Source organism: Pan troglodytes, chromosome 15, assembly GCF_028858775.2.
Source record: "Pan troglodytes isolate AG18354 chromosome 15, NHGRI_mPanTro3-v2.0_pri, whole genome shotgun sequence".
Lineage (NCBI taxonomy): Eukaryota > Metazoa > Chordata > Mammalia > Primates > Hominidae > Pan > Pan troglodytes.
Genome location: NC_072413.2, coordinates 24874656 through 24899980, shown reverse-complemented (window position 1 = coordinate 24899980; position 25325 = coordinate 24874656). Strand labels below are relative to the sequence as shown.

The 25325-nt window shown below is 34.9% G+C and overlaps 1 long non-coding RNA gene across 3 annotated transcripts in view; it reads right to left on the bottom strand.

Annotated features, from left to right (window-relative positions):
* LOC134808280 (uncharacterized) overlaps positions 1–25325 on the bottom strand; it is a 206151-nt gene that overhangs the window by 172075 nt on the left and 8751 nt on the right. For 2 of the 3 annotated variants that reach the window (XR_010150894.1, XR_010150895.1), the window contains exons 2-3: positions 12192–12301; positions 965–1101 (exon numbers count right to left, since the gene is read on the bottom strand). The exons of the other annotated variant lie outside the window; for it this stretch is intronic. This is a non-coding gene — a long non-coding RNA (uncharacterized LOC134808280). The remainder of the gene's footprint in view (positions 1–964; positions 1102–12191; positions 12302–25325) is intronic. 3 annotated transcript variants of the gene reach the window in all.

The window sequence follows — 25325 nt, the reverse complement described above, 5'->3', positions numbered from 1 at the left end:
GCCATGTTGTCAGTTTGAAAGCTACATCTATAGCCTACTATAGGAGAATAAGGAAATGGTCCAAAGCAGTGAAAGAACTGCTAGAAAGTGGCTCCCATTCAAACACATATAATTATCAAGTTGAATTATTATGGTTCTTTTCTAATATTTCCTATCAAACAAACCATAGCAATATGGGGTGACGTCTTTGGAAGCATAAAGGTTGAGTGAACAACTTGTTATTTTTGCCACATCCTTTTGCATTTTGTTATTTTGCCAATATCTTTTTTTTTCTTTTCCCATTAACACACTTGAATTTTGCTTTGAGGGAAGTGGTCTTCTCCCATTAGGTCCAGTCTAGTTAGGAGATCAATCAAGAGGATTTGCTTCCCTTCATGTTCTTCAATTTAGATCAGTAAGATATGTTTTATCTGAAATTTGTGACAAAGCAAGGAGTAAACGAGAAAGAAAAAGAAGACTGAGAGGGTTTGGACCTGTTTTATCCCATCAGCAGTACCTGATGAGTTCTTTGTTGTTGCTACCAGGATTCCAAAAGCTGCCCTGAGTTTTATTTTTTAAAGTTTTTCTGGTTTCTTTTTAAATAAGCTATCCTTGTATCTTCTTATATCCTCCAAGAAATTATTTTTTTCCTACATTAGCTAGGGTGAGCTTCTGTTCCTTATAACAAAAGCAACTTAAATAATACAAAAGTATCATAAAAAATGAGTCAAGACATAACAGGATGAAAAACCAGGCCTCTTAATAATCAATCTAGAGGCTTTTCTACCATGTCATGCTACTTCTAAATATTGAACAAGAGAAAATGTTCTTCAAACATGAGAAACATAATGTCTAATGGAAATGTGTTCTTCAACACTGTAATAATATAAAGAAGGATATAGTAGCAGGTTTAGATCCCATAAGATATTGGTAAAGAACAAATTCAATATTACACATGCTAGGACTTTATGTTAGTATGACCTACCTTAGCCAGTTATGAAAATTATATGAAAATCCTGAACAAATCTAATGCAGTTGTGGGAGTCTAGTAGTGATAGATCACATGGCAAGTTCTTGGACCTTATCATCAAAACAGTCTGGGAATTTCTGAGCTCTCTGTTGCTGCAAAAAAAAAAAAAAAAAAATACATTTTGTGGTTTGTGCATGAATTAAAGAATCTTCAGTCAAGACTTTAAATTGGAGCTTTTGCAAATAATAAAAAGCCTAGTTAGTTAAAATGTAAAATCATCTTCCAGGTTCACTGAGTGTGCAAGAATAAAATTTAATGGAACCGGCAAGCTTCTTTCTGCTTCGTTTGTTTGCCCCCAAGTTTAAGTGATGATCAGACTCTTCAGACTGCACTTTGATCTCTCTGGCTTTTGGAAGTGAAAGAATTCTTTAATTTATTTTTGCTAAGTAGGAAGCGTTGCTTCGTCCACAGTAAAAATCAAGCAGAAACGTGTAATACAGAAGCTATTCAGAATGAAGAAGGATGAATTCAAAGAGAAACAAATCAACAGACTGAAAAATCCTGAAAGCTGACACATATCAATGGTGAAAACATTGGTAGATTGCCAGAAAGTATTTTGGTGGAAGATATTCAAATTTAGAAGAGCTAACTTTAGAATGAGGAAAGGCAGTTAGCTAGAGAAAAAAGCGAAAACAAAAGTGAATAAAAAAATTGGAGTTGATTTTAAGACGAGACATCATAGTCCCTTTGTTTTAATGACAAAAACAAAAACAAAAAAAAGAGTTAAAATCTTTTTACTTGCTGAAGAATTACTGAAAATGAAAATCCATTGTAACTAAGCAACAACACTATGATTTCTCTGATTTAGTATGCTGTCATATAATTAACAAGAGAAAATAAGAATATTGTAAATAAAGTGTAATTTTACTGATCCTGGCCAAACAGATCTGAAACCTACAGGCCACATCCTCCCATTGATCCATTCTCCAAAGCTCCACTGATGGAGGTAAGACACTAACAGTCTTAGCTGAAAACTGCTTATCTTCACGATTCAGGATGGCAGGAAAGCAGATCAATATGTCTAGATGTGTTCTTTAAGTATGCAATTAATTTATTTAAGATATTTTTCATTAGTTGAGTTACAGAATAAATAATTTGACAAGGAGGTTTTGAATTAATTGTGAAACACATGTAACAGAAGATAGCACTAAAATGCAATGGAGTAATCTAACAGGCCAAAAAAGAGAAGACAAATGAAGCTTCCTTGTTGACCAAATAAAAAAACATTTGAATTCCTATATATTGAGTTATTGTGCTCACAGATAACATTATTTTACTTTTTGCTTATCTGGATGACAATCTGTGTGGTGGAGGTACAATGGTATCTTATAAATATGTCTTGTCAGTCTTCTAAATTTCCGTTGTGAAAAACATTACTTTTATGAGCTATGGAAAGTTACTTTAATAACTAAATGACATAGAAGATAATAGATATATACCATATGTTATAGATGCATTCAAAGTACAAGTAAAAGTTTGTATGATTAAATTAGAAGATAAAATTAAATTCTACACCAGAGAAGATTAAAAAATGGTTAGCTTGAAAACCTGAATTGGCATGCATTTCTTTCTTTAGACATTCAGCCTTCTTGTGACTTATTTCTAAATTTATTGAAGCTTTGCTTCAACAGAAAATATTTTGAATTGCTGATCTTTCTTCTTAGAGAATTCCTCTATTCCCCAGTAATCTCTAAGTTTGCTTTATCACAGACATGAATTTCAATGCAATATTTAATAACCATCATCATCTGTATAGGCAGATGTCAACTATCAGGACAAAAATGGGATGACTATAATTGACCATCCCTTCAGCTTGTATCTTTTTTATGATATTAAATTTCTATAAGATATTGATGACCTATGCATCAAATTTATCTGTGTTACATAAGAAAATCAGTTTATTAGGCAACCAGGCTGAAAATGGGTTAGTTCCTCTGCGTTTTACTCTTGTCATAGTGTAGACAGTGACACCCACTTAGAATACTATTATTTTAACATTTGGACCATTTTTGACATAGATGGAAAACATGTGAAAAAAAGGAGCACAAGTTCCTAGACATAATCGAGCTTTTTCTGTTATAAATAAATTATTAAAATGACTACATCACTTTAATGACTCAAAACTGTATAAAGAAATGTAAGAGACAGTAAGAATTAAAGAAACACAAACACCTCAACACTACCTTCATCTGTGAGCAATTAGGGTTTGGCTCAATCATGACTTTATTGGTGAGGAGACTTCTGTTTAGGAATTTCTTCTGGTTCATAAGTATTCAAAACTTTGGATTTACATAGGAAAGCCTTTAAATATAAGACTTTACCAGAGAAAAGGTATTCATGTATATATCCTATATATGGGTATATATAGATATGGGAGAGAGAGATATATATATCCCCTATGGATTCATGGGCATTGATTTTTTTGATTACATATATATTTATTTATTTTTGTTTTATATATATACACACACATACATATAATAAAAAGAAATATGTATGTGTAGTTGGCCTTCTGTAGCCATGGGTTCCACATCTGCAATTCAACCAACCATGGATGCAAAATCTCTGGCTACAGAGGGTTGACTAAGGCACGTGAGATTCCACGAATTTTGGAATGTTTGAGGGTCTTAGAACCAATCCCCCATGGATTGCGAGGGACAAGGGATGACTGCATCAGCACTGTTAACTCAAAACCCCATGGGAAACAACTTTGTCAAATAAATACAGCGTGTATCAGATGTTTCTTTTGCATTTAGTATTGTGTGATCCATTCCTTTCCAAAGTTATTAGATATTAGCACCTTCCCCCCACTTCCTTCATTAATGTTTTCTTCCCATACACTTGTAATACAGTTAGAGTCTCTTGTCACAATCTGCATTCCATCATGGGATCCTCTGACCTCCTAGATGATTTTTTAAAATATTCACATACATTAAGTTTCACTCCTGTACTGTAAAGTTCTGAGTTCTATAAGTTTTTGGCAAACACATAATGTTATGTATCCACCATTACAGTATCACACAAGATGATTTCATCCCCTAAAAAAAGTACCCTAATTTTTTTTTTACCTATTTGACCCTCCTTCCCTTTGACTGAACCCCAGGTAACCACCAAACCTTTTACTGTATTTATAGGATTGCCCTTTTTCAGAATGTCATATAATTGGAATCATAAAGTGTGTACATTTTCAGCCTTTTTACAATTAGCAAACTGCATTTCAAGATGTTCCACATCTTTTCATGTCTTGAGAGCTCTTTTATTTTACTACTGAAGAATATTCCAATGTATTGATGTAACACAATTTGTTTATCCAACCACCTATGGAAGCGTATCTTGGTTGTTTCCAGTTTTTGGTAATTATGAATAGTTAGTTTAAACATTCATATGAATGTGTGTACATAAGTACATACATACTTGTGTGTATATAAGTATTCATATCATTTGAGTAAATACCCAGGAGTGCAATTACTGTATATAGTAAGACTATGTTCAACTTTGTTTAAAAAATTGAACATTTAAATTAAAATATATTAAATATTGAAAATATTTTTTAATACTACCAAAATGTCTTTCAAAGTGGCTAGACTGTTTTGATTTCTCTTTTTTAAAAAATAACTTCAACTTTTATTTTAGATTCAGGAGGTACATGTACAGGTTTGTTATACAGGTGTACTGCATGACACTGAGTTTTGGGGTATGAATGATCTTATCACCCAGGTAGTAAGCTTAGTACCCAATAGGTAGTTCTTCAACCCTTGCCTCCCTCCATTCCTCCTCCTTCTGGTAGTCCCCAGTGTCTATTGTTGCCAGCTTTATGTCCATGTGTACCCAGTGTTTAGCTTCCACTTATAAATGAGAACATGTGGTATTTACTTTTCTTTTCCTGCATTAATTGGCTTAGGATAATGGTCTCCAGCCTGTATCCATGTTGTTGCAAAGGAAATGCTTTCATTCTTTTTTCTGGCTGCATAATATGCCATGGTGTATATGTCCCACATTTTCTTTATCCAATCCACCATTGAATGGGCATCTACGTTAATTCCATGTCTTTGCTGTTGTAAATAGTGCTTCAGTGAATATACAAGTGCATGTGTTTTTGGTAGAACAATTTATGTTCCTTTGGGTGTATACTTCAGTAATGGGGTTGCTGGGCTGAATGGTAGCTCTGTTTTAAGTTCTTTGAGAAATCTTCAAACTGCTTTCCACAGTAACTGAACTAGCTTGCATTCCCACCAACAGTGGGTATGTAGTGTTTCCTTTCCTCCATAGCCTAGCCAGCATCTGTTCTTGTTTTTGTTTGTTTTGCTTTGTTTTGTTTTTTACTTTAGAAAATGGCCATTGTGATGGGTGAGAGATGATATCTCATTGTGGTTTTGACTTGCTTTTCTCTGATGACTAGTGATGTTGAGCATTGTTTCATGTTTGTTGGTCACTTGTATGTCTTGTTGAGAAATGTCTGTCCTGTCCTTTTCTCACTTTTTAATGGGTTTGTTTTTAGCATGTTGAATTGATTAAAGTTCCTTATGGATTCTGGATATTAGACCTTTGTCAGATGCATAGTTTGGAATATTTGTTCTCATTCTGTAGGCTGTCTGTCTACTCTGTTGATAGTTTATTTTGCTGTGTAGAAGCCCTTTAGTTTAATTAGGTCCCACTAGTTAATTTTCATTTGTTGTTTCTGAGGACTTAGTCATGACTTCCTTGCCAAAGCTAATGTTTAGAATGGTATTTCTGCCAAGGCTAAATGTTTAGAATGGTATTTCATGGGTTTTCTTCTAGGATTCTTATAGTTTGAGGTCTTATGTTTAAATCACAAATTCATCTTGAGTTAATTTTTGTATACAGTAAAAGATAGAGATCCAGTTTCATTCTTCTCCATGTGGCTAGCCAGTTATGCTATCACCATCTAGTGAACAGGGAGTCCTTTCCCCGTGGTTCATCTTCATCAGCTTTGTCAAACATCAGATAGTTGTAGGTATGCAGCTTTATTTCTGAATTTTCTATTCTGTTCCTGAATAGAAACAGGATATTTCTATTCTATATATGTGCCTGTTTTTGTATTAGTACCATGCTGTGTTGGTTACTATAGCCTTATAGTATAGGTTGAAGTCAGGTTAACAACGATAATTAATTGTTGCTCTTCATTGTCATCAGAATTGTATTGTCAGTTTGGGGGATTTTAGTCAGTCTAATAGTTATAAAGTGGTGTTGCATTGTTGTTTTAATTTGGAATTCCCTTATAAGAAATAATTATGCACATCTTTCATATGCTTATTTGTCATGTGTCTATATTCTCTGGTGAGGTGTCTAGATATTTTGCCCACTTTTTCGATGGGTTATATGTTTTCTTACTGTTGAGCTTTAACAGTTTTTTATATTTTGGATACTAGTCCTTTATCTGACATGCAAGACAAAGGAAACCACATCATAAAGTTCACAGGGATAAAATTCACAAGGCAAAGAAGATCAGAAAATGGATCTGGCTAGGATATAGGGCTAGCAAACAGGGTTCCAAGAGAGAAAACGACAATAATAGAGATTTTTTTCATGTCAGTATATATGACACTTGTTTAAAATTAAAAATATAAAACTAATGGGGACAAAGGTTAAACTTTAAGTTTGAAAATCTTTCCCTTCAACCGTGGATTGAGTAACGAACATGAAATACACACCAAGGAACACTACAAAGCCATTAAAAAAATGAAGTCATGTTCTTTGCAGCAACATAGATGTAACTGAAGGTCATTTCCCTAAGCAAACTAATGCAGGAACAGAAGACCAAATACCACATGTTCTCACTTATAAGTGAAAGCTAAGCATTGGGTACACATGGATATAAAGATGGCAACAACAGCCACTGGGGACTACTAGAGCGAGTGGGGAGGATGGCCAGCAAGGGTGGAAAAACTAACTGTTGGGTATCTGCTTATTACTTTAGTGACAGGACAATTCATGTCCCAAACCTCAGCTTCACACAATATGCCCATGTAACAAACCTGCACATGTACCTTCTGAATCTAAAACAAAAGTTGAAGTTATTTTAAAAAAAGAAAGAAAATCTTTCTGATCACTAATTCTACCATTTTGCTATTTTTGTCTAAATTCAAATTTGTTTAGGGTCTGTCATATAAGCACCAAAATTTATGTGGCACATGTAAACTTAGAAACTGACATATGTAACCATCATCTAAATCCATAAACCTTATTTCAAAATAAATTTACATAATATGTAAACAAACAAGTTTCCAAAGTTTAATCAACTTATTATTAAATATTAATATAAAACTGACATTCCCTCTAATTTATGTAACTGCTGATCAAGAAAACCTCTAATTTACTTGTGGTTTCAAACCTCATTTGTCTTCTTCAAGTAACTGGAAAATATGCTATAGGCAAAAATTATTAAAGTCAACTTATGGAGTATAATTTATTTCAACTTGAGAAAGGGCATTTTAAACCAATTAAGCCTAAAATTATGTAGGTTCTTTTAAAAATGTATGCTAACCTTTTTTAAGCTTTCAAATACACTTAAATACTCTGATCATATTATGTGGCCAAAACATGCTAACTTTTAAAATATTTAAATATGTCTAATTATTTTTTGATATAAGTATGCCCAGTTTTATGTCTTAGATATGACTGCCACTTGAGATAAGGTAACCACATAATTTACCATCCAAAGAAGCGCAGTTTTGTGAATAAAAGAAGACAATAGTGGCCAGGCACGGTGGCTCACGCCTGTAATCTCAGCACTTTGGGAGGCCGAGGTGGGTGGATCACGAGGTCAGGAGATCAAGACCATCCTGGCTAACACAGTGAAACCCCATCTCTACTAAAAATCTAAAAATTAGCCGGCTGTGTTGGCGGGCGCCTGTAGTCCCAGCTACTTGGGAGGCTGAGGCAGGAGAATGGCGTGAACCTGGGAGGCAGAGCTTGCAGTGAGCGGAGATGGTGCCACTGTACTCCAGCCTGGGCGACAGAACAAGACTCTGTTTCAAAAAAAAAAAAAAAAGAAAAGAAAACAATAGTAATAATAATGATAATAGTAATCATGAGATAATGGACATAAAGCAGTCTATCCTGGGCAAATCTGCACAAATGGTTAAACCTAACCTTAATTCAAAAAAATAAGAGACAAACATTACCAAAAGTACCCAAAAGGTTATGAAATACCCAGCACCACTGGTGCTAATATAATAAAATTTCTATTATGTATAGTAGATTCTTAATAATTCATTTACCAATGTACAGATCTTCACGTAGTTAAAAGTGACAACTTTATCTTACCCTGTTAATAGAGTCAGAAACTGAAAATAAGGCAGCCGATTTTTCTTATCTTATGGAACAATTTAGAAATATATTGAAAGTCTTCAAAGATTATCCTACTCCAAACTTATCCACTTAATAATTTCCCTGAAAAGCTACCATTAAAAATTAATTATTTAAGACCACATTTCTCAAAGTCTGCTCAAGGCATAACAGATTGTCAAAGACTACTGGTTACAGCAGAATCTTAGGAAAATATCCTATTTTGGACTACGACCTTCTGATATAGACAAGCAAAATCTGTTTTTCCTTTTATGGAAAGTAAAAGAGATGAATATACCTTAACCCCTTGCTTGTTGTTCATAAGAAAGGGCAAGACAAAGTACCGCTTTTTAGAAATAGATATGTATCTGCAAGAAGAAAGGACAAAGAGCAATGTCTGAAAGTTTTCTTCTTAAACCTCCTCTTTTTAGAAATCCTGACTTTGTTTTTTATATTTTTATAAAATTTGGGAGATAGTTTCCCAAATAGATGAAGATCCAAAAAGATAAAGGAATACTGAGTTTTACAATAAGTGCACAATAACCTGGGGATAGAAAGGTGGGGAATACATTACCGGTTAACAGTAAACAGGAAGTAGCTGCAGCGGCAATTTGCCAAAAACTTTTGCTTAGCAAGGAGATTGCTGGGAAGATGTTTCCGTTAACTACTGCTGCATAATACACCACCTCAAAACTTAGTCGTTCAAAACAATTATTTTACTGTTGTTTATGTTTCCATGGTTTGACTGGGTTCAGTTGGGTGGTTCTGACCTGTATGATGTCAGCAAGGTGGGGTACAATCACCTGGGGGTTTAGCAGGGCTGAAAGTTCAAGATGGCTCATTCGCATGGTTTCCAGCTGGTGCTGTCTATTGACAAGGGACTCAGCTAGGTTCATGGACAAGAGTGTTCTCCATGTGGACTTTTCATACAGATTTGGCTTTTCCACAGCCTGGCTACCAGATTCTAAGGGGCTGGAAGTACAAGCTACCTGTTGTAGGTTGGATTCTCAAAAAGATTCTGTGAAGTTTTATGTACAAGATGTTTATTAGGAATCACCACCCGAGGAAAAAAGCAGAGCAGGATTAGGTAGAGAGAGAAGTCAAACTGTGATGTGGCTGTTTAACATGCACGCTTGTCACACATCAGAACAAAATGTTCAGACCTTTATATGCTCCCTTTGTCCTGAGAGTATGATCTCAGGTAAGCCAGGTCTCTACAGCTGAGGTACTTGTTGAAGGAGTTCAAGGCTTTTTGCTGTCTTCATTCCTCACTGCTACACAACAAGTTCTTTCCTAAGGAGGGGATCTGAGCAGCATATCTTATATCTACCACACTACCAATCCTCTTAAATTCTGGGCCTTTGAGTCCCAAAGCAGCAATTTCACCAGTTTCATAGCCATTTGACTGATCAGAGTTAGTCACAAAAGCAGCCCATAGTCTAGGAAAGGGGAGATAAACTGCATCACTTGATACTAGGACTAACATGCATGTACAAGAAGGGGAAGAATTTGGAGAGGCATTCCGGATTCTGCCCTCTGGCAGTAACAATTCTCATACCAAGTACAATCACCACATCCCAAGATCCCCACAAATTCCCATTCCATTATGTATCAGCTCATATCCAACACTCCTGTCATCTATTGACAGAGGTAGATGCAGATGGGGGAGACTTTTCACAGTCCTCAGGAGCAATTGTGAACTAAAAAAATGAAACAACACCAATAAAATCATTATCTGACCTGTACAATATACAAGAGTGGAAAAGGGTCATGGCAGCCACAATAGAAACCTCCAATCTCCAACAGTGAAACAGGAGTCCCATAGCAGTTACTAGTTCATAGCAATTCTGAGATCGAGCAAGACTTGTCACCATTTTCTTTGTTTCAAGGGGCAGAAAATCTTCCTTTATTAGGGTCAATTTCTGCTACATAAGAGTGGTTCCCCATAGCTCTGCCTTCTGAGTCATCCTTCTCTTTCCATAAGAAATGGAATGTGTTTGCAGTGAAATCATGTTCTCATAGGAGATTAATAACACATGAGGTCTTATTTCAATTTGAACTACTTCTGTCTCTTTTACTCCAAGTTGTTAAAATTTCTTTAAAAATTTTTAACCTCCTGTCTATACCATTGTTTTAAAACAGACTCTTTAGAACACACTCCTCTCTACCTTGGCCTTAGAACCAGGGTGCTATGGGGACAATACTTTTACATTCTTAAAAATCTCTTTTGGGATTAAGAGGCATTCCCTTAAGACTGTGAGAAACTCTGTTGTCTAGGTGAGAGGTCAAAGAAGGCAAGTCCTTAAGATTCTAAAATTCCTATTATCTATATGAGAGTCTAAGGGATAATCCCTTTGTCTTTCTGAGGACTGTACAAAGGGCCTTCCAATTACACCCTGAACTGATCTTCACTTTCACTCTGAGGCTGTTCTGGTACCACTCTGAATCTGATCTTTGTCTACAGGTTTTTATTTATTCTGGAAAGTTTTTGTGGGCTGAAGGAGTTAGATAAAATAATAATTTATGTTTCAACCTACAAATACTGGTTCACATGTGTTTCTTCTAGATCAGAGGTGGGTAGACTTTGGCCCACAGGTAAAATGCAGACTGTCGCCTGCTTTGGTCAACAAAGTTTTTCTGGAACACAGCCATACCCATTCATTTACACATTGTCTAGATATATTTTATGCTATAACTACAGACTTGAGCAGTTGTTAGAGACACCATACAGCTTGAAAAGCCTAAAATATTTGCTATCTGGTCCAATACAGAAGATGTTTGCTGACTCACACTCTAGACACTGGTTGAAAATTGAACAGTTCCTCCTTTAGTTTATTTTACCCTATTAATGATCATACACAACTAAAAGAAACCAGTTGGCACTTTCAACATGCTGTGTAGATATCTCATTAGCCAAATACAGAGGTTCATTAGATATATTTTCTATCTTTTATATTGCTGCAAGTTACAGCGTTGTCAAACATTCTGCCACTCCTCAATAGGGCAGAACAGAGTCACCTCTCCCCCAGGCTCCAATAACAATTTCCTTGCTATCTTACAGCTGCCATTAACTGTTTCTTTGAGGCTCCTTTGGCTGATAGCCACTGACTGGTCCCAAAGTCAATGTCACATATTTTAGGTTTTTGTTACAGCAGTGCCCCACTTCTAGTTATCAATTTCTGTTATAGTTATCTATTGCTGCAAAAACTCCGCAAACTTAATGGCTTAATGTAATAACTGGTTTATTGTCTATAATGACTTAACGTTAACTTAGCTCAGATGGCATCTTCTATTCCACATGTCAGCTGGGGCTACAATCGTCTGGAGTCTCAATTGACCTGAAATGCTTAATATGTATGCTTTAGTTATTAATTGCTGTACAATGTGTTACTCCAGAACTTGGCAGCTTGAGAATACAAAAATTTATTATCTCACAGATTTTGTGGATCCAGAATCCAAGAGAAGCTTAACTGGGTGGTTCTGTCTCAGGGTCTCTCCTGTAGTTGAGGCAAGCTATCAGCTAAATTTGCAGTCATTTGAAGTAAGAGAGACTCACTTCATGGTGGGCCTCAGTTCCTCACCAAATAGGCCTCTCCATAGGCTACCTGAGTGTCCTCAGAACATAACAGCTGGCTTCCCCCAGAGAGAGTGATCTGAGAGAGGGCCACCAAGATGGAAACCACAGTGCATTTTATAATGTAATCTTGGAAGTGACAATCATCACCTCTGTAGTATTCAAACAAACTAACACTGATACAATGTGCAAGAGAACTACACAGGGATGTGAATACCAGGAAGCAGCCTTTATTGGATGCCATATTGGAAGGTGGCTACCAAAATTACCCACTCATGGGGTTGTTAGTGCTGAATATACCTAGAATGCCTCTGTTCTCATCTTTGTGATTCCTCGGTCTGCCTTGGGCTTCTCACAGCATGCAGGCTGAGTTCCAGGAAGCAGCAAGTAGAATCAAAAGTTTTGACTATCTGTAACCATTAAAAAGATGGTTTTTATAATCAGTCCCTTCCTTTTGGGTCTGGCCAATTACAAGTACAGAAGTCCTTCAGAATCCTGCAAATTTAACTCTATGTGGTTCAAAAGCTGGGAATCACACAAGCCTGGTAGACTACTCAAATTTCCATTCCTAGCTGAGAAGAGTTTAGGACATACATATAATGCTCTTGGTATGAATGCCCTAGACATTTATGTTACTCAGATGGAGCAAACAGCTACATTGTATACTTTTTCTTTATGATTAGCAGCCTGCTTTGGGTTCAGATTCACATTCTAACTTCCTGTTAGCAAATCCTACTCAGCCTTCCAGCTTGCCTAATCCTAATCTACTTCTCTTTTCTAGAAACATACCTATACCTGTGGCTTTGACTGAGGTCTGATTTGAACTCAGATGGGCTTCTTTGGGATTAAATTTGGCCATTTTTTAGATACCACTACTAGGGTGCTTTCATCGGTCACATTACTCTCCATGGATAGCATTAACTCAGCTCCTACCTGATACTGTCATGCTTCAGATGCTGTGTTCACCCACCTTGGAGTCAGTCCTCAAACCCCTGTTTTATTCAGCCTGACTTAACAGCCTGTCTTTAATGTCTTGCCTTTAAGGAAAGCACTGTACTAAATCCTGCTCATTTAAAAAAATGGAAAACTGTTAATTTAGGTGTGATGTTGGCAGGGACCTTTTTTTTTTTCACGACCCTTTGAAAAACTAAAATTGTATGGAGGGTTACTCGTAATCTACAAAAGTTAACACCAAATGCCAGCAGCATGGCATTTTGACATTTGGTGCTAACATCGTAAGCAAGGCTACATTTTTTTTCTCTGTTCAAAACACTCTTCCTATGGATTTGTATGCCCCTGGCAGATTTTTTTCATCATGTAAAAAGCACTATGAAAGTGTTTTCAGAGTTTGGTATATGTTTGAACTTTCAGCTTTCAAAAATCTATCTAATTGCTCTCATTTTTTATCTCTTCCATTAAGCTAAATGTTTCACATCATCACTCAGAACCAACCCAATAATGATCTAGATTGCCAATACTCCCATTACTCATTCAAGAATGCTCATTAGTCAGAAGCTATGGCGTATTTTTAATATATTATTTTCAATAGTAGTATCATATTTTAATACAGAATATGGTACTATTTCAGATGCAAGGTGTTTTGTAAACATTAATCTTCAAATATACTGGTACTTCATAAACCTAAAAATGTAAATGGAGCTAATAAAACATTGCCCAACTTCTCACAAAAATCATCCAAAGCAAAATTAGGATATCACTTATTTCATCTCTATCTGTGTCCCTGAACAACAAAATCAAACTTTTCTTAAGGAATTATATAGGCTACTCCACAAAATATTATTCAACCTATTTTATGGGCTGCTCTTTGTCAGGATTATTATTGATGGCTTTAAAATAGTTTTATCTGTGAAATATGGAATACACGGAGAGGAATATATAAAACATGTAAGGACAAGTTATAGTGCATTAACATGAACACAGACATATCCATTATTTGGGTTAAGAAATAAAACACTGCCTGTTAAAAGCCCTCTACTTCTTGAGTACATTTCTCTGTCTTCTACACTATATAGAGATAGTGGAGAAGAGAACATCACAATCCTGAATTTCATATTAATCATTTCTTAGGTTTTCTTTATATTTTTACAACCTATGCATGGATTCTTATAATTTCCATCAACTCTTCACACTTTGCATTTAACATGAATTGTACTATTCTGACTTGCTTCTTACATTCAATAATATACTTAGAGATTCATCTTTGTTGATGCATTTGGCTATGTTTCATTAGTTTTCTCTGCTCTACAGGATTCTGTTGTATGAATATATTAAAGTTTATTCTTTTATAGTTTACGGATACTCCACTTTTTCCTTTTTTTTCTATTACCACAATGTTCTTGTAAACATCCTTCTACCTGCTTCCTTATACATATACTCAAATGGGCAAATGCCATCGATTGAAATTGCTGGGTAATAAACACAAAAATGTTTGACTTTACCTAGTAAGCTAGAGCAGTGGGAATGGGCTTGGACAACCTCCACAATCTTAGCGGTTAAAACATCAAAGGTTTATTTGTTGCTCATGTTATGTTTTCATCTTAGATAGGGGGTTGAGTAGGGAGAATCTCTCTTTCACATTATCCTCCCTAAGAATACGCTGCCAGTCACCACAAAAAAGGGGAAACACCTCCTTAATCACTCACCAGCTCTTAAAGTCTCCCACTTGAAAAGTATACAGGTTGCATAGTCACATTTAACTTTAAGGGGGTGGTAAACATTTTAGTGCAAGCCCAGAAAAGAAGAAGAAGAAATATCTGTGAACAGCCTGAATGTCTACTATAAACTATTTTCTTTTCTAAATTAATTTCAACTTTTATTATAGATTAAAGGGTACATGTACAGGTTTGCTATATGGGTAAACTGCATGATGCTGAGTCTTGGGGTCCCAACCATTCTATCACCCAGGCAATAAACAATAGTACATAACAGGTGGTTCTTCAGCCCACATCTGCTCCCTCCCTCTGCTGTCTTGTAGTCCCCAGTGTCTATTGCTTTCATCTTTATGTTCATGTACATTCAATGTTTAGCTCCCACTTACAAGTGAGAACATGTGGTATTTGGTTTTCTTTTCCTGCATTAATTTGCCTAGGATAATGGCCTTCAGCTCCATTCGTGTTGCAGCAAAGGACATGATTTCATTCCTGTTTATGGTGGCATAGTATTCCGTGGTGTATATGTACCACATTTTCTTTCTCCAATTCACTGTTGATGGGCATCTGGGTTTATTCCATGTCTTTCTTATGGTGAATAGAGCTGCAACGAACATATGGGTATATGTGACTTTTTGATAGAATGAATTATTTTCCTTTGATTATATACTTATTAGATTGCTGGGTCGAATGGTAGTTCTATTTTATTAGTAAGTTATTTGAGAAATCTCCAAAATGCTTTCCACAGTGACTGAACTAGTTTGCATTCCCTCCAACAGTGTATAAGCATTCCCTTTTCTCCTCAGCCTCACCAACATGTTGTTTGTTGAATTTTTAATAATTTTTAATAATCTGGTGAGATGGTATCTCATTGTGGTTTTGATTTGCATTTACCTGAAGATTAGTGATGTTCAGCATTTCTTCATATGTTCATTGGATGCTTGTATGTCTCCTTCTGAGAAGTGTCTGTTTATATCCTTTTCCCATTTTTAATTGGATTTTTTGTTTTTTTTGCTTATTGATTTGTTTAATTTTCTTGTAGATTCTGGATATTAGACATTCATCAGATGCATAACTTGGGCATATTTTCTCCCATTTTGTAGACTGTCTGTTTTACTCTGTTGGTAGTTTCTTTTGCTGTGCAGATGTTCTTTAGTTTCATTAGATCCCACTTGTCTATTTTTTGTTTTTGCTGCAATTGCTTTTGGGACTTAGCCATAAATTATGTGCCCAAGCTTATGTTCAGAAGAGTATTTTCCTAGATTTTCTTCTAGTATTTTTATAGTTTGTGGTCTTACTTTAAATCTTTGACTCATCTTGAGTTAATTTTCATATATGACAAGAGGTAGGGGTCCAGTCTCATTCTGCATATGGCTAAACAGTTATCCCAGCACCATTTATTAAATATAGAGTCCTTTCGCCATTGCTGATTTTTGTTGATTTTTTCAAAGATCAGATTATGGTAAGTGCACAGGTTTATTTCTGGGTTCTTTATTCTGTTCCCCTGGTTTATATATCTCTTTTTATACCAGTGCAATGCTGTTTTGATTTACTGTAGCCTCATAGTATAGTTTGAAGTCAGGCAATGTGATGCATCTGGCTTTGTTTTTTTGTTTGTTTAGAATTGCTTTGGCTATTTGGGCTCTTTTTTGGTTCCAAATGAATTTTAGAATAGATTTTTCTTAATTCCATGAAAAATGACATTGGTATTTTGATAAGGATAGTGTTGAATCTGTAAATTGCTTTGGGCAATATAGCCATTTTGACTCTATTAATTATTCCAATCCATGAGCATGGGATATTTTTCCATTTATTTGTGTTGTCTCTGATTTCTTTCAACAGTGTTTTGTAGTTCTCCTTATAAAGATCATTCATCTCTTTCGTCAGATGAATTCCTAGGTATTTCATTTTCTTTGTGGCTACTGTAAATGGGATTGTGTTCTTGATTTGGCTCTTAACTAGAACATTATTGGCATATAAAAATGCAACAGATTTTTGTACATTTTTTGTATCCTGAACCTTGACTTAATTTGTTTATCAGTTCCAGGAACCTTGTTGGCAGAGACTTTTGGGTTTTCTAATTCTAGAATCATATCACTTAAAAAGAGAGATAACTTGACCTCCACTTTTCCTATTTGGATGTCTTTTATTTCTTTCTACTGCCTGGCTAAGATTTCCAGTTCTACGTTGAATAGGAGTGGTAAGAATGGGTATTTTTGTCTTGTCCCAGTTCTCAAGGGGAATGGTTCCAGCTTTTGCCCATTCAGTATAATGTTGGCTATGGGTTTGTCATAGTTGGCTCTTACTATTTTGAGGTATGTTTCTTCAATGCCTAATCTGTTGAGGGTTTTTGTAATGAAGGGATTCTGCATTTTATTAAAGGCTTTTTCTGTATCTACTGACATGATTGTATGGTTTTTGTTTTGGGTTCTGTTTATGTGGTATATCACACTGACTGATTTGTGAACGTGTTGAACCAACCTTGCATTCCATAAATAAAGCCTACTTGATCCTAGTGAATTAGCTTTTTGATATACTGCTAGACTCAGTTTGTTAGTATTTTGTTAAGGCTTTTTGCATCTATGTTCTTCAGGGATATTGGCCTTATACACCTACCAAAGAAGATGAGAGTACCATTGCTTCATATCCTGACAAATCTGTTATTATCAGATATTTACATTGCTTTAATCTGATAGATATGAACTCTCTTACTATGGCTTAAATTTAATTTTCCTGATTAATAATGAGGTTGAGCATCTTTTCATATATTACATAGTAATTCCACTACTTGAAAAATATTTTAAAATTTCATTGTTTTGTCTACAAAAGTATAGCACTTGTCTGAAAATAATTGCTCATTCTCTATGGACTATTAAACAACATACTAAAGGGTACTATAACTATTAGTTCAGCAAATATGGTGATTTGGGTACATTTAATTTGAAGATATTGAGAAACACTGATCTAAAAATAGTAAAATAAGGGCTACACATCATGATATAGCTGGCTTCACCGTAAAGTAAACTTTGCATATTTGACACTTCCTGAGTAGTTTGCATCTGTCTTAATTACAGTGAATGTATATCTGAAAGCTTCTGAATTCTCACATATTAAGGATGCAATTAATAGGTCATTAAAAAGTAGTAGGGATTCATTTAACAAATATTTTTCAGACATATATTCTGGCCATGTATTATGTTGAGAAATGAAATGAAATGATGACCTAGCCAGATACAAGCTCTGGTACCTTGGATTTTATAATCTAATAGTGGAAATACATTTAAAGGTCTAGTATGTTTTCTGTGGAAGCACTCAATCTATCTGAACTATATTTACTGGCCAGACCAATGTTCATTTTTGATGACAGTTTTATCAGAATTAAGATGCAAGAAAGAACATTGTAAGATACCATAAGGTAAAATTTTGCACATCTGGTTGGGAACATCTCAATATTTTTCATGATCTCCAGCATCTCCACCAAATTCTCAAAACAAAATAAAACAGAACGATGAAACTCAGAAAATTAAATGTCTATGCCAAGTAGCCTATCCCAGAGGCTGGATAATATGTTTTATGAAATCAAATAAAAGATATTTTGGTGATTTCAGCATTTTTGGAGGCCCAGAACGATCAATTGAGGCCAGGAGTTTGAAACCAGGCTGGGCACCACAGTGAGACACCATCTCTACCAAAAAAAAAAAAAAAAAAAAGGAAAACATATTAACCAAGTATGGTGGTATGCCTGTGGTCCCCACTACTCGGGAAGCTGAAGTGGGAGGACCACTTGAGCCCAAGAATTCAAGGCTCCAGTGAGCCATGACTGTGCCACTGCTCCAGTCAGCCTGAGTGAAAGAGCAAAAACTTTTCTCTAAAAAAATAAAATAATAAAAAAGATATTTTGCAATTTTTAGGTAATGCAACTCCAGAAAGCTTGAAATCTCTACTTTAAGGTAGAGATCTTTATTTCCTTGTCCTACAGCAGCTGCCATGGACAAAACATATTATTTTCTACCCTATCATTCACCTGAGACTTCATGGTGGAAAGAGCACAAATACGGCTGAGGCATCAAGATAATTTCCGGCTTCAATGGTTCCATATATCTCTTTCAGAATTAAATATATTTTAAGAAGGGAGGGAACAAACAGCAAAGTAATCTCTAGTTTAAGTAAACTGTTTATTAATCTTCTAAGTATTTTCATCTTCGGCTGGTTAGTAATTGAACAATAGTTTTTAAACTACTATGTGTGACTTCCTAGTACTTTGCAGAAGAGCCTCTGGGATTCTGCATACATTGGACTTAAATTTTTGAGTTTTGGGTAAAAATACTTTGATCATTCCAAAGTCATGTTAAGAGTGTATGACATAAACATCATTTTAACATGTTAAAAGCAGGATGCAGTGGCTCACACCTGTAATCCCAGCACTTTGGGAGGGCCAGGCAAGAGGATCACTTGAGGCTCGAAGTTTGAGACCGGCCTGGGCAACATAGTGAGATTCCATCTCTATAAAATTAAAAGAAAATTAGCTGGGTGTGGTAGCACACCTATAGTCCTAGCTAATTGGGAGGCTGAAGCTGCAATGAGCTATGATAATGATTGCACTCTAGCCTGGGGGCCAGGGCAAGACTCCATCTCTAAGAAAAAAAAAGGATTTTATAACTTATTTTTATTGAAAAAGGGGCTCCACTTAAAGCCATAACACATCCATCTAATTTAGCTTTTATTTTCAGTGTTTGAATGTCTAAATAGCTTTCTTAGTGTTAGGGTGAAATATTTGAGGAATTTTAACTATTAATAATGGTGCTTATTAAATATTCCATTTAATTGGTATTCAAATTTAAATGGAATACTTTTTTCTGTATTTTCTCTGTGAAGAATATATAACTCAATGCTTGTCCTTGTCTTTATTTGGACATTATGCCAATCAAGGGTTGACATTTACTCACTTCAGAAAGCTTAAGGATCTAAAAGCTATAAAAACATACAAATTCTGATAAACACGCTTTTAAAACACGATGCTAAATTTGGGTGACAAGGAATCCAAAGCCTTTTTTATAAATCCAGAGGAAAATTTTATTTTCATTTAATATTAACAGTACTAACAAATGGGATAAACATATTCACTGAAATTGCAGGTAGGCAACATAATAAGTGAAGTAGCCCATTATAAGTGTGAGTGGTGGGAATCAGTTCAAGGGCCACAGCCTATGCCCTGACTAAACAGACAGCTGCTTTTCAGCTTTGGCCAAGCACTGCTACATGTGAATGTGGAACCAGAGTTCCTAGATTATGTGATTTTTCATAAGAGCACTGAAAACGATATTTTTTAAACATAAAATCTACCTATGCTGAAATGTTAGCTCAAAATGGAGACAGTGCTGGTAAAATAAAACAAGGCAGCCAGCCTTTAACCTATCAATTGTATAAATCAAACTCCCTCAAAATTGCTTCTACCTCAAAATTGCCTTGGCAAAACAATTTGGATCAACAGAATGATACATTTTGGCCTCTATATAATTGATTCTGGCTTGCAATTATTTCAAATAATTTCATTTTATATGTATCACAGGGACATATATTAATATTTGTCTGCATTATGAAAGAATATATTCAATATCTAAATCTACATAAAGAATCCAGCATCACACGTCATGTGTGAGTGACTTAAATATTTACAAATTTTTTGAGAAATATCTATTTCAATACACTTTATTCTTCTTTCATTGACTATCAATAATATATTAAAATTAATATATTATTGTAAGTTAGTATTCTCCCATAAAGTAATAGATTTAAATTTAACTCTTCAAATCCTCAGAAAAGAATTAGAGATAAAATTTCCTTGACTTCTTACTCATATTTTATATTTTCAAATTACTCTTATAGAGAGTCAGAACTATAAGGATTCTCAAAATGGTTTAATAAACTCCTTTATATTATAGATGAATAAGGTCCCAAAAGGTGAAGTGCTTGTCCAATGTCACAGAGATAGTCAACAAAAGGGCTGAGAATGCAAAGAGCATAAAGTTAAGACATAGCATTTAATACTCCAAATTGAGTTATGAAAAGATTGAAATACAGAAAGACCATGTTAGAAAATATACTATATAGAGAATGTTAAAATATATACAACTGGTACAGATACAGACATCCCTGAGTGAACTTTACTAGGAAGTCTTTAAAAGGGAGATCTACAGAAATAACTTTTTAATTTAGGTCTATGAGGTCTACTGAAATAACTTTGCCCTTATTTTCATTGGATATCTCCTAGTATTTTGGTTATTATTATATATGTTGGTAGAGCAGTTTTCAAGTTGTTAACCTAAAATGAAAGAGCTCTAGATGGGTACTGTTTGTGAGCATTTGGGGAATTTCAAAAAGGCTTGTAGTGGTAGACAGAACTAGTGTCCTGAACTTCAATAGTAATTAAACTCAGAATCTGTCATTCATCTCTGCTTTGCAAATAAGCTGAGAAATTCAGAGATTTCTCATTGACAGAGAAATAGGAATTTACTGGGCAGTTCAATAGAAAAAGGGTTTTAGAAACTGTAAAAGATGAGAACACTGCTTCTGGCTGTCAGAAGAGCTGACAGGATTCAGACAGGTTCCAGCAGGGAATTATGGCATTTTCTGTCAGAACCACAGAGCTGCTTGAGAGACCAGGACTGGATATTAATGTAGCCAGTGTGAATTTGCTCCACATACTAAGTTGCATACTTTATGTTCTAAAAAAACCTCAAATCATATTTCAAATTCCCTCTCTTTAGAGTAGTAAAAAAATTATACTTTTTGTATTTAATGAAGGGGACTCTTTTTCTCCCTAGAGATATCCAAGGATCTAGTGGAGTTGTAGTTGTACCTGTTCAGAAATTGAACATAACGATGAGGATATGGGCTGGTCTTTACTTAATGGGAATTGTGTCTTTACCATTACTCCTTATGCTCCATGATGGTGTTATTGAGGCTAGTCTTCTACTATATGTTGGGCACTGGTCTACTGACAGGCTCGTTAAATCCACCTCCGTAACAGCACTTGCTGAATATATGCTCAGCCACAAACACCTATAGCACTGCTCTTTAGTTGCAATGCTAAGAGGTTGGTCTTTTCCAGCATGTAGGACTAACTTCACAACCAATTAGTAAAAATAATTCAGACAAAGGATGAGCTAAGTAGGTGAGAGGTAAAAAGAGATCATAGGATCGGGGTGTGATGAAGGGTTGTGCTAACAAAATATGCAATCTTTGGGATTAGTTGAGGGAATATAGGACCATGTCTATGACTCACATAATTGGTTTAAAGTATGAAAACTATATAGATTGAAACTGGGGTTGAGGAGGGAGAGCTGGAAATAAATCTGCAAATAAAACTGAGAAACTTATTACCTAGATGTGGGGATATCCCAAGTCTATCTCCAGCTAACAACACTTGGATAAACATGCTGCCTTGGCATATTTGAAGTAAGAAATAGGAAGCAAGCCTTAGTGTTCCATAAACATGTATTAACGAAGCCAATTCATGGATACATTTTAGTTGTTAGTACACAGGGAAGAGATTAAACTTTAATTTTTCTATGCTTTCCATTTTTTGTTAGTTTCTACCTAAGTTCTATTTTTAAAATTCTTATCTTTCCTTAGTTTAGGAGGCAAAATGTTTTGTTAGACCAAAGGCAAGGCATAAGAGAAATTTTAGTTGTTGTGTAGTTTAGCATGGTGGGAGTAACTTTCATTTTGGCTTTGCATTTTAGAAAGAGCTACTAGAGCACAGAGGTGAAAATGTAGAATGGAAAAGTCTGGAACACTTAAAATATTTATCCTTTGTCATCCCAGGCTTTTCCCTTATGTAGAGTAGCAGGACTTCTGGGGAATAGGGCATAAAGACTGCATATAAAACTATATATCAGAATCCTACTATGAGTGCCCAGGAATTTTTGGAGGCTCTGGAACATACCGTTAATATAGACATAAATGACTTTTTCAAGATAAAAGAGAATCTTATCATTTCTTTCCTCATCTTTATTCTCCATTTTTTGTCTTCCTCCCTTAGTACCAACAAAAACCTTTTCTAAATCTTCATTTAGAAAGAGTATGCTAAAAGAGCAAAGAAAGAAGAAAAAAAAAGGAAAATAAAAGAAATAGAGTATGCTGATATTCAAGTCACTAGGAAGTTATAACTACTGTATACTGGACTCTGATACCTTCCATAACTCATAAGAATGGTTAACATTGTACTGGAACAACTGGATTTCCACATGCAAGTAATGAAATTGGATCTCTGCCTCATACCATATACAAAAATTAACTCAAAATAAATCAACGACCTAACTATGAGATCTAAAATCATAAAACTCTTAGAAAGATACAGGGGTAAATCTTCATGACATTAAATTTGGCAATGGAATCTTAGATGTGATACGAAAAGAAAAACAAAAGAAAAATAAGTTGGACTTTATTAAAATTAATAATTTTATATATCAAAGGACATCATCAAGAAAATGAAAAGACATTTAAATTGGGAGAAAGTATTTGCAAATCCTATATCCAACAGGGCACTAGTATTCAGAATATGTAAAGAATACTCACATCTGAACAACAAAAAGTCAAAAGCCCAATTTAAAAATGGGCAAATAACTTGAAAAGATATTTTTCAATGAAAATATACAAATGGCCAATCAACACATAACCACATTTTAAAATGCTTAACATCATTAGTGACTAAGGAAATAAAAATCAAAATCCATAGAGATCCCACTACACACCTACTGGTATAGTTATAAAAACAAAAACAAAACAAAAAGAAGTGTTAATGATGGACGGACAGAAATTGGAATTCTTGTACATTGTTGATAGGAATGTAAAATGATGCTGCTTCTGCGTAAAACAGTTTGTTCTTCAAAAAGTTAAACATAGGATTACCATATGACCCAGCAATTCCACTGAATATGTATATATCCCCCCAAATTGAAAATAGGCATTTACAAAGATGTTTGCATACCAATGTTCCCTGTAATATTATTCACAATGTCTAAAAGGTTGAAACAACTCAAGTGTTCATCAACATATATAAATAGTTAAACCAAAATGTGATATTACCTATGATGGAATGTTATTCAGCCATAATGAGAAACAAAGTTCTTACATATGCTACAACATGGATGAACCTTGCAAACATCATGCTAACTGAAATAAACAAGGCACAAATTTGCAAATATCGGATGATTCCACTTGGATGAAATATCTAGAATTGGCAAATTTGTCTGCATGAAGGGAGAATGAGGAGTTATAACTTAAAGGGCAGAGATTTTTATTTGAGGTGATAAAAGGTTCTGGAAATATAGAGTGGTGAAGATTGCATAATATTGTGAATATAATAATGCCACTGAAGTGTACACTTAAAAGTGGTTAAAATGGCAGATTTTATGGCATTCACATTTTGTCACAATAAAAAGAGAATATTATAGCTAACATTTAGCAAACACTTAAAATATGCCAAGCTCAGTTATAAGCAAGCACTATTACATTAATCCATTTGATCTTCATAACCCTAATACATAATATTAGGATTATGCCTACTGCTATACCAAACGGCCCCCGAAATTCTAGTAGCATAACATAGTAGATGTTACCCCCCTCCTTGCTTCACATACTAGTCCAGTGAAGGCATTTTTGGTCATAGGCAGCTTTCTTTCATATTATGGTTCAGGGACTAGTAGCCTTATTGTTCACCACTTCCAGCTGATTGATGGAAGGGGAAAATATTATGAAGAAGGCACTATAATTTCTTGAAAACCATGAGCCTTTAGTGGTATACAGCAATTCAACTTTCACTCTCTTAGTGAGAAATAGTCACGTGGTCATACCTGAATGCATGGGAAGCTCAGAAACTTAGTGCCTGGCCACACAGCCATCCTTCAAAAATAACATTACACTGTGCAAGGGGAAGTATAAATTTTGATAGAGCACTTATTTTCTGTAGCAAAGGCAGGTGACATTATTCTGATTTTACAGGTGAATAAACTGAGCCACAAAGGGTGGACAGCTTGTCCAAGGTCACATGGTAGGTAAGAGGACAATACACAAACCCAGGTAATCTGATTTGAGGGTGTATACTTAATCACTATACTTTACTACCTCATGCTACAAAGGCTTTTCTACAAAATGGTAATGGTATATAATACTGCTTCTCATCTTTATCTTTCTGACACCTCCCTAATTTAGCCTTCTTCTTCAAATATGAAATGAGTGAAGAAATAATCTTTCAAGAATTTCCACAAATGCATTATTAATGCATCACGAGGATATATACTTTATGTTCAATGAAAACATATTTATTGTATTTATCTGGCCATTCTACAATGATAGAAGAAAGAATACTACACACACATACACACACAAAATGCTTCTGTTTAGCTTTTAATTCTTGTCAAAATATTATTTAAGGAAAATTATTAATATTTTCTTTCATAAATTATGTGTTTTACATTGGGTGTAACCTTTATAAACATAGGGCTTGTGCTAAATACTTGTATCACAGTATAATCTCTTTGTAGAGAATAATTAGAGGATTCTGGAAAGGTGGTGCAGAGTATCGGAGTGAGTTACATTTTTTTTACTGAGGTAAAATTCAGATAACACGAAATTAGCCATTAACCTTTTTATGGTATACCACAATTCATTGGTACTTTTTACATCCACAATGCTGTCTAACTATCACCTGTATCTAGTTCTAAGGCATGTGCATCATTCCAAAAAGAAGACTCAAATCCAT